At 41.5% G+C, this 14,123-nt stretch overlaps 1 protein-coding gene across 1 annotated transcript in view; it reads left to right on the top strand.

Moving 5' to 3' along the window:
* The window catches only part of ADAMTS19 (ADAM metallopeptidase with thrombospondin type 1 motif 19), a 216,343-nt gene that overhangs the window by 1,764 nt on the left and 200,456 nt on the right, over window positions 1-14,123 (top strand). The gene's annotated exons all lie outside the window — the stretch shown is intronic.

Here is a 14,123-nt window from a genome sequence, read left to right as displayed (position 1 = left end):
GCCACGTGGTGTCTTTCAGGAGGTTGGAAGACAACCAATCTGCTCACTGATGAATCTCCTTCGTGTGCGCCCCTCATCCCCCAGTTCCTCGTTTGTTATCTTAGAGTTTTTTTATGTCCTACTTCCAAGTTGTCAGAACAGTTCTCTAAATTACATTCTGACGACTGCCAGTAATTTAAACACATCCACAGCCACGTTGGACAGCTGCTCATGCATCGGGTGAAGGGCAGGAGCTGGGCAGGACCAAACCACAAGACTGGGAGCTGTTGGCTAAGGGCTGACCTTGGAATCCAGTCTGTGTGCAGAGGTTATGGTCCCGTGATTTAACGCGATCTTTCCTAAGGTTTGCCTTTGATCTGGCGTCGCTTTTTGCCTTCTCTCCACTGCATGGGAAAAGGAGCAAGCGTGAGAGCTCTGTGGAGAGGCCTGCTGGAGCTGGAGAGCCAAAGCCATTTGTTCGGTCTGTCTGAGACGTAGCGGTCATCATCTGCTTTCCCCGCCTCTGCCCCTTGTTCGGGATAATCGTTACCTCCTGTGAGTCGGCCTTTGTGGCAGAGGCGACCTAGCCTAAGAGGTCCCGTTTGAACCGTTCTGAGGTGTCCACTTCAGTTGTTCATCACCATGGCCTTGACTGGCGGTTTAAGGCGAAACCCACAAAATACTGATGTGTGATGTGTGACGTGTGACCTGTGGCCTCATTTTGTTGTCCTTCCCGAGCCACTGATGAAATCCACAAGGACTCATCTGAAAAGCAACCTATTTGGAGAAAAATCTAAGAGGAATTATTTAATCCATTTTTAAAAGCACTTCATCTTTCTGGATCTCATTTTTCCTATTTATAGCAGGAAATATCAGCGCATTCAAAGCTACCCAAAGCCATGAAATGGAAAAAGATGGTTAGAAATTTAAACAAAATGAAACTGGAACTTGTTACCTATCCCTCCTGAAGTCCCTTAGTCAAATGATGTAAATTACTGCACGGGGCTGTATTTTACCAGATGCTCGTAATGATGAATATTCAAATATGAGCACTTTTAGCTATGAGTAGAAAGAAAAATCGGCATGGAAAAATCGCATGAGAAACTTTGGAAAATGTTTCTTGTGGAACTGATGTTTGAACACTTCACAGGCGGGAGTGCGTTTTGTGGGGATTTCATTGTCCACTAGTTTTTGGCCGGGATTCAATAATTACATCTAGGAAGTTCTTGGTGCGATGGAAGGAATAGGGGATAAAACATCGCACTGTGTTGAAATGCGGGCTTCTGGTCACATTTTCCACACGAGCTATGCCTTCTCCCCATACTTACGGGAGCAAAGCGAGAATTATGAGTAGGTTTTTCATAGACTGAACAGGAGTCTGACACACCTCCCTGTTTATCATGTTGGGCTTCACTCACTTTTCCTGTTAGCCACATATGTATATGTTCTGAACTGGGAAGTCTTTGTTATTGGGGAGAACGGACATTGCCAGCAATACAGTATAGCAGTCAGACTTTGCGTAGAGAGTTAGGCAGGTAGCCAGGGAGGGTGGGTTTGTTAGTCCAGACCCCACCGTGCCAGCCCTCTCCCTTCTGAGAGTGGGTGAGGAGAGAGAGCGTGCTTGGCCATCTGAGCCCTGACGTTGTCTTGTTTCCTGATGATTGGCATGTCCCCTACCTCTCTGGGATTCAGTTCCCATAAGGAAAGTGAGACAGTTGGGTTGATTTCCTTAACAAAAATTAGATGATAGAATTAAAATTTGACTGGATGTGAAATGTATTCTTGGTCCCGTGTCAGGGGCCCACAGGTTAGGAGGACATTACATACAAGTGGGTGTGTGCCATAGGCCATCGCGAATCCACACACTGACGTGATGAATCAGCTGCCGTGCCTGAGGTGATGTTCTCCTTGGGGAGCTGGAGAAGGCTTCCCCAAGTTTAACTGGGCTTTTCAGCCTGGGAGGCTTTCGCTGGGCAGAAAAGGGCCTGAGGGGTGTTTTAGATGGAGGGGACAGCTTGAGTGGACATGTGGAGGTGCAGCGTGTACCAAGGGAATGACAACGAATCCCCTGTGACCAGCCCAGAAGGTGCAATGAGGCTAAAGGACCGTGAATAGGGTGATTAGACCTGAAAAGCTTCCTATGCTAGAGCAGGGCTTCCTCTGACCACAGTTTTGCTCCTCTCCACTTCTGAAAGTCTGGGACCCTGGAATTCTAATGTGAGGAGTCCTGATGCCTTTATAAGAGGCTGAATTATTTATAAATGCAGCTGCCTTTAGTTTGCCACAGTGTTTCCTTCTGTGAGTGAAGCTGTCCAGTTGTCAGTGGCACAGAAAGGGCAGATGGCTAAGTGCACCTTCCCTTCCCCTGCCCGTAGGGACGCCTGCTGGGGCCGGGGCTGCTCAACACCTTCAGGGCAGCTACATAGTTGCAAGTATCTAAAACTCCTTTTCAAAGGAGATAGATCGTCAGCTCTCCAGTATTGCAAAGCGGTGAAGGTGAACGTTTATGAAATTGGCCATTCATTCTCCAAACATCCATCTAACTTGCTCTGGGAAGGGGAAAATGGTAGAATGGAGAAGTTGGGTGCAGGGTCAGCTGCTGCCTTTTCAAAGTCCCTCTCAATCCTTCTGGGTCTCATTTCCCTTCTTATAAAATGCACAAACTGTGTCATGTATCTAGCAGTCGATGTATGGAGCATCCCTACTACTTCTGTGTCTCTTTATTAGTCTCTAAAATTGAACGATAATCTGATCTGAGCCATATATTCCATCAAAGAGGCACACGAATATAATGCTGATCGGTGAAATGTTTATTGATCAACTGCTTTCGGCAAGGCTTTGTGTAGATACATGGAATACAAAAAAATGTAGAAGAAGTATTGGTAGGTTTCAAGAAGCTCCCAACCTGCCCTGTCAGTCACAGACAGATGTCAGCAGGGAAATAGAACAGGTGTAGCCATGTAAAAGGTAGGGAAGCCCCAAGGGCTATGGTGGCGCTCTCTTGTTCATTTCTGCAACATTGTAATAACTTTGAGTACACACTCTGTAACATTCACTACATAAAATACAACATCTGCAGAGCCTTGTGTTTTAAATAACAGTCTCTAAAAAAGTTAAAATACAGAAAAGCAACAAATTAAATTCCGTGAAAGAGTGCAATAGTTCCGGTCCCTCCAAGTGAGCACAACACGCGCAAACACGCGCACCGCTCTCTACCTGCTGGGCCAGGGCGCGCCGATCAGGGCACACCCTGCCTGCCTGCGGTTCTCTTTACATGGACTGTCGAAATGACTGCCAGTCATATTTAGATGATTTTTCCAGGATGATAAAGAGTGACTCCTAAAACTTTACTTAAATTTAGGGTTTTATACGGTAGTCATTTTGATTTGTTCTTGATACAGAATCAGCATCTTTGTGTGAATGCATTTTTTTTTTTTTTTGCAATTTACTCCCTCATGTAAATTAAAGTATTTGATGGCAATGGCAAGTGCTGGACCCTTAAGTACTTGGACGACATTTTGGACAAGGTGGTTTTTCAGGTACCAGCATGAAAGCAGCGGGGGAGGGTGGTCAGGGCAGGGGTGGGGGAGGGTAGGACACCCTAGGAGATCTGGGGGAGAAGTGGACTCAGCACCCAGATGGAAAAAGTAAGATAGCAGACGAACCACCCACATCTATCCACCTTGTTCGCTTGAGCCAAATCTCAGGAGTGACCGAGGAGATACTCGGAACGAATCTAAGGCAGCACAGAGAAGAAGGCCGTCCGCGCATCGGGCACCTCTGGGAAGACTGGAAGGGTTTGGACGGGATTAATGGAAAACGCACACACGGATGCTAGAGAACATCTGTGAGTGGTGAGAGCTGCGCCAGAGGAGCCGCTGCGCACGCAGAGGGCGGCAGGGGCCCCGGGTCAGCCACGCGGTGGCCTGCGCTGATCTCCACTCGCACCAGCTCGCGGAGGCCGAGCCCGTGTCCCTGGGCAGGAACAGAGAGGAGAGACCGAGCGTGCCCAGGCTGGGAGGTGACCTCGGAGGATCCAGAGTCTTCCGCACACAGTAGAAGGCCCCGCCTGTCTTGCCAAACCACGGGAGGTGAGCCTGGAAACTGAGCTGTCAGCTGACGGGTGAGCAGGGAAACCAGACAGAGGTGCTGACACCCACGAAGACCTTTTAAGGAAACGAACCACGTGAAAGAGCCATCAAACTCGGGTCAATTAACACATGAAGCAACAAAATTAGTAGAATAAATAGAATCCTTTCACAGAAAACTAAGAGTTGCTATACAGTCATGAAAAAAAATTTTAAAAACAAGAACAGCTTCTAAAAAAAGGAACAGATTTATTTTGGAAAAAAGTGATTAGAGACGATGAAACTAAATTTTTGATCATTATAATAAAAACGTCATAGATGAACTGATCGGTAAGTTTGTGATCTTGAAGAGCAAACTCAGAAATGATCCCAGGACATAATATAAGGGACACATAGATGAAAACTATGAAAGGAAAATTGTGAGCCGTTAATCATAGATCTAGATGGTCCAAATACCTCTAACAGTTGTTCATTTTTTAAATAAGCTATAGGGTAGAATTTCTAAAATGTATGCGGTATACGCTTAATATCCTTCCTAACTCAGATCACCAAAATGTACATTCGCCAGCCGGCCCTTGGACGTAAGGCCAGCTCCTGCCCACTGCTCCGAGTGCGGGTCAGGAAAGGGGAGCCTTCCTCAGTGCCCACCAGACCGATCTCCAATACAGGCTTCTGTACTTAGAACAAAAATTAGAGGCAAGCACAGGCAATCAATGTGTGGAACCCTAGACTTGTAAAAAATTTGCATCTTTTAAAATTTATTTTTCATTAAATATACTGGGTCAACATTGGTTAATGATGTTATGTGAATTTTGGACGTCCAGCTTTGCACTACATCGGCGTGCTCCAGTGTGCGCTCACCACCCGACGTCCAGTCTCCCGTCACCGCCTGCTCCACGCCCTTCACCGTCCACGTTCGCCCTCCACCCCACTTTCCTTCTTGTTACCACCAATCTGTTGCTGCGTCTGAGCCTGCTTTTTGTTTTATGTCCCACATATGTGTGATGTCACACAGTTCTCGTCCTTGTGCATGGACTCATTTCACTTAGCATAATACTCTCGCGATCCATCCGTGTTGTCACGGGTGGCAGTGTTCCGTCTTTTTTAACAGCTGGCGGCTCAGGGCTACTCTACCGTGTATGTGTGCCACGCCTTTCTCTAACCATCCGCTGAAGGGCACTGAGGTGGTTTCCATGTCTTGGCTACTGTGATAGCGCCACAGTGAACATTAGGGTGCATGCACCTGTATGACTAAGTGTTTTCAAATCTTTGCAGCTGTTTTATCCCAAATGAAATTAGATCTATCTATCTATCTATCTATCTATCTCTCTATCTATCTATCTATCTATCTATCTATCTATCATCTCTATTTTTAGCAACTTATCTGTCTCAACTTTTCCAAATCTTCATGGAAGTCCATCTTTTGCACTCATTGTTCATTGCCTGTCAGTGTTTAGTGTTTGATTAAATTATGCATTTACCAGTGTTGTGCCCGCGTGTGTTCAGATGAATACAGCTGATTGACTCTTGGTAGACACGCAGGCCTGCTGGTGGGAATCATTGTGCACATCAAGAAAGGGACGCTGTCTACAAAGTGAGCATTTGCGTGCGGTGGTCGTGCTTTGTGGAGGGTGGATGGAGGGTTGGTTCAGTGATTTGAGTTGAATCGCCTGGTGTAGCCAGCATCACGTCAGGTAGCAGTTAAGAGGGCTTCTTTCGTACCAGAAACAAATTGGTCAGAGATGAGAAAGACACATGTTCAGGCTGAAGGACCAATCACTGTGCTTAGCGTGGCGTAAACAGAGACCCAAGCCTAGACCCGTTGTGGCAAAGTGTTAGAAAACCAAAGGTGAAGAGAAAACTGTAAGTTTAATAAAGAAAAGGTTACCTACAATGGGATGAGTGTCCGATTCCATTCCAGATTGGGTTGGCAATGATAGCAGCTAGAGAAACATGAGTTCGTGGCTCCAGGGTTCTGAGGAAACAGGGTTTTGAATTCTGGACACATCCATACTACCATTTAAACCCAAAGGCAATGAAAATTATTTTCAAAATCATAAAGACTCGCACTTTACCACAGAGAACCTCCAGCGAGTTATGCAGTGCAGACTCCCACCAGCACCCTCCCGGGTTATCACTCAGCGTTCCTTCCTAGCGGTAGGCAGAACCATTCGTTTCTTGTGTGATCGAGAGGTGGTTGAGGCATAAACAAACTTGTATGTATAAATTTATAGCCTTTAAACCCACGTTATTTGCACACGTGAGATTATTACACCTGAGTGCATGAAAAGGTTCCCCTTTTTTGTTAGCTCTGCTTTATCTGCAAGTATGTGCCATGTTCTCCATGAGCAGTTTGGCACTGATGTGCATTTGATCGATTACAGTGTTTTCTTACTAGAAACAGTGAAAAATAAATAGGACTCTGTAGACATGCCCTTTTGACGGTTCACTCCGCCAGGCCCACGGAGGGTACGAAGGTCTCCTTCTCCCGTGCTGTCACTAGTGTGGGTATTAGCAACATGTTTTGAACTTTGCGAAGCCCCTAGGCAAAACCACGTTATTCCAATGTACTTTTATTTACTTATATTTGTATTATGAGGCGGCTGAGGTCTTTTCATGGTTTTTTTCCTTATTGCCTTTTCTGTAAACTTTTATATGCCCTACTCATTTTTCTGTTCTGTTTTTGGTCTTTTTCATTTTGAATTCCAGAGCTCTCTTTCCCCCAATTTTAATATGAACTTTTTCTATTTCGGTTGACATTCAATATTATATCAGCTTCAGGTGTACGGTACCATATTTGGCATTTATATAACTTACAAAGTGGCTCCCCCACCCCATGAGATGATTCCCCGCCCGACATCGTACCCGGTTATTACAGTGTTACTGACTGTGTTCCCTGTGGTGTACTTGGCATCCCCGTGACGGTTCTGTAACCACCAATCTGTACCTCTCAATCCCTTCATCTTTTTTATCCAACTGTCTAATCTCCCTCCCCTCTGGCAATAACCAGTCCATTCTCTTTATCTAGGAGTCTGTGTCTGTTTTGTTTGTTTGCTTATTATTTTGTTTTTTAGATTCCATATAAATGAAATCATATGGCATTTGTCTTCCTCTGACTGACTTATTTCATTTAGCATAATACCCACTAGTTCCATCCATGGTGTTGCAAATTGTAAGGTTTTTTTCCCCCACACTTAATTTTTTTAAGTTATATTTTATTGTTTGTTCTATTACTGGTATCCCTACTTTCTCCTCTTTGTCCACCTCTACCCAATCCCCCCAGGCAATCCCACACTGTTGCCCATGTCCATGAGTCAAGCATACATGTTCTTTTGCTAATCCCTTCACCTTCTTTCATTCAGTCCCCTCCTCCCCTCTGCCCTGTGATAGCTGTTGGTCTGTTCCATGTATCCATGCCTCTGATTCTGTTTTGTTCCTTAGTTTAGTTTGTCCATTAGGTCCCACAGATAAGTGAGATTATATGGTATTTGTCTCTCATTGACTGGCTTATTTTACTTAGCATGATAGTCTCCAGGTGCATCCATGCTGTCCCCAAAAGTAAAGTTCCTTTTCACTGCTGCATAGTATTCCATTTTGTAAATGTACCACAGCTTTTTTATCCACTCATCTACTGATGGACACTTAGGCTTTTTCCAGATCTTGGCTATTGTATATAATGCTTCCATGAGCGTTGGGGTGCATATGTTCTTTTGAAGTAGTCTTTTGGGATTCTTAGGATATCTACCCAGAAGTGGATTCTCTGGGTGATAAGGCAGTTTCATTTTTAACTGTTTGAGGAAATTGCATATTGCTTTCCACAGAGTACACTTTCCACACTAATCTTCATTCCCACCAATAGTGCAAAAGGGTTTCCCCTTTCTCCACATCTTGCCAGCACTTGTTATTTATTAATTTATTGATGATAGCCATTCTAACAGGGTGAAAAGATGTTTCATTGTGGTTTTAATTTGCATTTCTCTGATGATGAGTGACACTGAGTGTATTTTCATATGTCTATTGGCCATCTGTATGTCCTCTATGAAGAAATGTCTATTCAGGTTCTCTACCCATTTGTTAATTGGACTTTTTTTTAAGTGTTGATTTGTACAAGTTCCTCATAAACTTGGCTACTAACTCCTTATCAAATATGTCATTGATGAATATCTTCTTCCATTTAGTAGGTTGTCTTTTTGTTTTGTTGGTAGTTTCCTTCACTGTACAAAATCTTTTCAGTTTAATGTACTTTCATTTGTTTATTTTTTTGTTTCCTTTGCCTTAGGAGATATATCAGAAAAAATTAAATATTGTTAAGATAAATGTCAGACTTTACTGTCTATATTTTCTTCCAGGAATTTCGTGATTTTGAGCCTTACATTTAGCCTTACATTTTTAATTTCTTTTTGAGTTTATTCTTGTATATGGTGTAAGAACGTTGTCTAGTTTCATTATTTTCATATGTATTGGTCCAATTTTTCCAACATCATTTACTTAATAGACTGTCTTTACCCCGTTGGATATTCTTGCCTTCTTTGTCATATATTAATTGACTATAAAGGTGTGGGTTTATTTCTGGGCTCTCTGTTCTGTTGATACCTATGTCTATTTTTATGCCAGTCCCATGCTGTTTTGATTACTATAGGCTTGTGCTATAGTTTGATATCAGGTAGTGTGTTACCTCCAGCCTTGTTATTCTTTCTTAAGATTGCAGTGACTATTCGGGATCTTTCATGGTTTGACATAATTTTTTTTCCATTTCTGAGAAAAAAGCCATTTGTATTTTGATAAGGATTGCATTGAATCTATAGATTGCTTTGAATAGTATAAACATTTTAGCAAAGTTACTTCTTATTCATGAGCATAGTATACACCACTTTTTTGTATCTTCAGTTTCTTTCCTTGATGCCTTATAATGTTTTGAGTACAAGACTTACCTCTTTGGTTAAATTTATTCCAAGGTATTTTATTTTTTTGATGCAACTATGAGGTCTGTCCAGAAGATTTCCAGCCATGTAATATGAAAAATGACAGTTATTGAATAAGATTCAAGAAACATTGTACATAGGACTATGATTCCTCAGTCCCCTTCAAACTAGGCACCTTGGGACCTCACACAGTTCTCTAAGTTGCCATGAGCTCACAAGTCATATTTTCCTGAATCTCATCAATGGTCTGAAATCTCTTCCCTCTTAAAGGTGATCTTAGTTTTGGGAAAAGCCAGAAGTCTCGGGGTGCCAAATCTAGGCTGTAAGTGAGCTAAATCATCTGGGTGATTCGACGTTTTGCCAAAAAACTCTGCATGAGACATGACGCATAAGGGGGCACTTTGTCGTCATGAAGATGCCAATCACCAGTTGCCCATAACCGTGGCCTTCTGAATCATCTGAATAGTTTCCATGGAGGAATGTTCAAGCTTGATGCAAAAGTTGATGCAGATTCATTGCTTTACTTGATCAGTTATTTTGAATCTGTTGGCCGCACAGTACCCCTGCCCACTCAGTGGCATCTACTACCATCACTGACTAGTACAGTGAAGATGTCATTGTTTGCACATGTGTGTTCCAGTCCTCTGCCCTGGCTGCCAGGTTACACCAATGTGGTGCAAACCATTCTTGTTATATTAACAGTGGCTGGACTTTTTCCCAACAGACCTTGGATAAAAGAAATTGTTTACTTAATTTGTTTCTCTAATAGTTTATTTGTGTAAGAAATGCAATTTATTTCTGAATATTAATTTTGTATCCTGCTACTTTTCATTTATTAGTTCTACTAGTTTTTTGGTGGAATCTTTTAGGGTTCTCTCTATATAGTATCGGGTCATCCATCAGTAATGACAGTTTTACTTATTTCTTTCCAATTTGGACGCCTTTAATTTTTTTCTTCTTGTCTGATTGCTATGGCTGTGACTTCCATTAGTCTGTTGAAAGAGTGGTGAAAATGGACATCACTGTCTATTTTCTGATATCAAGGAAAACACAGCTTTTCTCCTATGACTGTGATGTTCGATGTTAGATGTGGGTTTGTCATATATGACCTTTATTATGTTGATGTAGTTGCCCCTAACCCCACTCAGCTGAGAGTTGTTATCATAAATGAGTGCTGAATTTTGTCAAATGCTTTTTCTGCAGCTAGTAGTATGATTATATTATTTTTATCTTTCATGTTGTTTATGTGGTGTAACACATTGATTAGCAGATATTGAACCGGCCTTGCATCCCAGGAATAAATACCACTTGATCATGGGGTTAATGTATCACTGAAATCAGTTTGCTAATATTTTTGCTGAGGATTTTTTCATCTGTGTTCATTAGGGGTATTGCCCTATAATTTTCATTTATTGTCTTTGTGAGGTTTTGGAATCAGGATAATGCTTTTGTCATAAAATGAACTTCAGAATCTTTCTTCCCCTTGAATTTTCTGGAATAGTTTGAGATGGATAGGTGCTAATTCTTCATAGAATGTTTGGTAAAATTCTCGTGTGAAGCCATTCAGTCCAGGACCTTTTTTGTTGGGAATTATAAAACAATTTTAAAAATGTTTATTGATTTTAGAGAGGGTGGGGAAGAGTGAGAGAAACATTAACTGGTTGCCTCGCACACGCACCCCAAATGGCAATTGAGCAAGCAACCTAGGTTTGTGCCCTGACTGGGAATTGAACTTTTGGAGTACAGGACAATGCCTCATTCAAATGAGCCAGCCCAGGCTTGTTGGGAATTTTTTGATGACCGATTTGATTTTGTTGGTTGTAATTGTTCTCTTCAGATTTTCTGTTTCTTCTTGATTCAGTCTTGGAAGATTGTATGTTTTTAGGGATTCATTCAGTTTTTTCAGATTGTCCAATTTGTTGGCATACATGTCAATGACATTTTCTTATAATCCTTTGTATTTCTGTGGTGTTAGTCATCACTTCTTCTCTTTCATTTTTGACTTTATTTATTTTGGTTCTTTCTCTCTCTTTTTCTTTAAAATGAATCTGGTTGAAGGTTTATCAATCTTGCTTATTTTTTCAAAATACCAGCTCTTGGTTTTATCAATCCTTTAAATTTTTAAAAATATCTATTTTATTTAATCTGCTCTGATCTTTATTATTTCCTTCCTTCTTCTTACTTAGGGCTTTATTTGTTGCTCTTGTTCGAGTTCCTTTGGGTTGATTGTTTATTTGAGATTTTCCTTGTTTTTGAGGTAGACTTGTATTACTATGAATTTTCCTATTAGGACTATTTTCTCTGTGCCCTAGAGATTTTCTGTTTTTATTTTCATTTTTCTCAGCTTTTGATTTCCTCCTGGATTTAATTGTTAGTATACATTCATTGTTTAGGAACATGTTGTTTAGCCTTTATGTATTTGTGTGGTTTTTTTAGTTTCTTCTTGTAATTGACTCCTGGTTTTATCTTATTTACTTCAGAGAAAATGCTTGATTTGATTGCAATGAAATTTTACTAAGATTTTTTTTAAAGGAAAATTTTAAATTTTCCTCTTAATTTTACTGAGATTTGTTTTGTGGCCTGACATGTGGTCTTATCCTAGAAAATGTTTTATATGCACTTGAAAAAATGTATATTCTGCTGTTTGGGGTGAAATGTTTTTGAAAAATATCAATTACTGTATATTGCCATGTATAATGCACACTTTTTGCCCAACTTTTTGAAGGAAAAATAAGGACGCACTTTATACATGGGTAGTATGAATTCAGCATCTACATAAATGTTTTTAATGCTTTTATTTATGCTTATGAGTTAAAAGTGTAACTCTAGAAAGCAATAATGTTATCCATATGCAAAATAATACTCTGGAATACAGTGTTCAGTTTTGTGAACTTATGACGAACTTGCAGTGAAAGCAGTTGTGGCCAGTGATTCAATGAAACGAAACGAAGAGTGACATATGGTTGTCCCCAGAGTAGGAGAGATGTTGCCAATTGTTGTCCACTTGATCAGATAGGTGATGCTGACCTTATTCCCATGGGGCGAGCAGCAAGACATTTCTTTCCATACACTTCAGGCAGGAGAAATTATTGGAAAATTCCTTGGAAAATGTCAAAACAGGTTTTGTACAATGCAAACTTTAAGCTAAAAGTTAATTAAATATGCTAAAAAGCATGACAGCGGAGCTGCTGAGAAACACTCTGGACCTCCTCCCGCAGAGTGTAATTGATCGTGGAGACAACAGGGAGAAATGCTCCTTCAGATGCCACGATAGGAGAAGGCCATGAGAAGGACGCCTCCACAGTGGCTCGAGCTGGAGCGGGAGGGGAAGACCAAAGCGATACAAGAATAAGGTTAAAGGACTGCATGAAAAGAAAAATTGATGATTTCTGAGGGACACCTAGATGGTGCTTTAACTTCGTGAAGAGAGAAGGTTCGAGCATGAGGACATGAATGAAACTTGCCCCCCAAACTTCCAGCGGCCCATGAGAATCAAGTTTTGGAATTTTATCCTTATGTTATCTATCTTTGATAGACACAATTTTGAGCTGTCCCAAATCGCCAGTATGGATGAGGGTTCACTCACATTTGATGGGCCAGCCAACAGAACTGTGGACGTCAAAAGAGCAAAGACCATGCTGTTCAAACTAGTGGTCATGAGGAAACGCATTTCACTGTTCTTCTAGCCTGTTGTGCAGGTGGGACAAAGCTACCACCTACGTCATCTTTAAAAGAGAAATATTTCTGAAAGAAGAGATTCCAAGTGGATTTATTGTCCACGTGCATGAAAAAGGATGGATGAATGAAGGAGGCGTGACAATCTGGTTTAACGAAGTCTGGTCACCAAGGCCTGGAGGATTACTTAAAAAACCAGTTTTACATGGTTTTGATCACTTAGAAGCCCAAGTTACACAAAGTGCAAAAGCAATCACAGCGGACTTGGAAACCCCACTTGCTGTGATACCTGGTGGGCTAACCAGCCAAATGCACCCTCTCTGTGTGTCAGTAAACAAGCCCTTTGAGGCCCTAATGAAGAGAGGGCGGACGTCGTGGATGCAGTCAGCTGGCACTGATGTAACACCTACAGGCAGGATGAAGAAAGCACCCATCGCCCAGGTTTGTGATTGGATCCTAAGATGATGGAACCGTGTCCAGGAGGAGGTGGCTGTGAAATCATTTGAGAAGTGTGGCATCAGCAATGCCATGGATGGAGCTGAGGGCGATGAAATTTACTGGGATGAGAAGAGTGCCTCTCCAGAAGACACCAGCAATTAGAAATTGAAGAAGACGATACTTCTGATATTGACAGTGATAAAGAGTTCTTGGCCTTCTGTGACGCATAAACATTGTAAAATCATTACTGGTGCTAAAAATTTTTTGTATCTTGTATCTGTTCTTGTGTTCTGTAATTGTTTGTTACGTAAAACTACTCGCACCATAATACATTAAAAAATAAATGCTAAATTCCTTTATAATACAAAAAACAACTGTCTAAATACAAATAAATGAAAAATTGAATTACAATGAAAGATTTTTTTTTCTGAAAGTTTGGGCCAAAAATGTGGGTGCACGTTATATATACATGGCCAAATACGGGTAAATCTGTGTGGCTTAGTGTCATTTAAGGCTGCCGTTTCCTTGTTGATTTTCTGCCTGGAACGCCTGTCCCGTGTATCAGCGGGGCACTGAAGTCCCACACACGACTGTGTTGCTGTCGGTCTCTTCCTTAGGTTCATCAACATTTGTTTCATGTATTTACAGGCTCCTATGTCGGGTGTGTACACTGTGTGTTTACGAGGGTTATGTCCTCTCGTCTGACCGATCCCTTTATCGTTAGGTAGTGACCTTCTATGTCTCTTATTATAGACTTTGTTTTAAAGCCTGTTTTGTCTGGTATAAGTATTGCTACCCCAGCTTTTTCATTTTGCTTCCATTTTCAGGAAATATCTCGTTGCTTTTACTTTCAGCCTGCCCGTGTCTTTCGATAGACCCCGAAGTGGGTCTCTTGTAGGCAGCATATATGAATATATGGATCTTATTTTTTTCTTAATCCATTCAGCTACCCTATGTGATTTGACTTGAGCACTTAGTCCATATACTTTAAAAGTTATTATTGGTAGGTACATAGGTATCG

Source organism: Artibeus jamaicensis, unplaced genomic scaffold (assembly GCF_021234435.1).
Source record: "Artibeus jamaicensis isolate MK-2021 breed Jamaican fruit bat unplaced genomic scaffold, CSHL_Jam_final contig_1085, whole genome shotgun sequence".
Classification (NCBI taxonomy): Eukaryota; Metazoa; Chordata; class Mammalia; order Chiroptera; family Phyllostomidae; genus Artibeus; species Artibeus jamaicensis.
The sequence above is the reverse complement of the archived record's forward strand: the minus strand, read 5'-3'. Positions and strand labels throughout refer to the sequence as shown.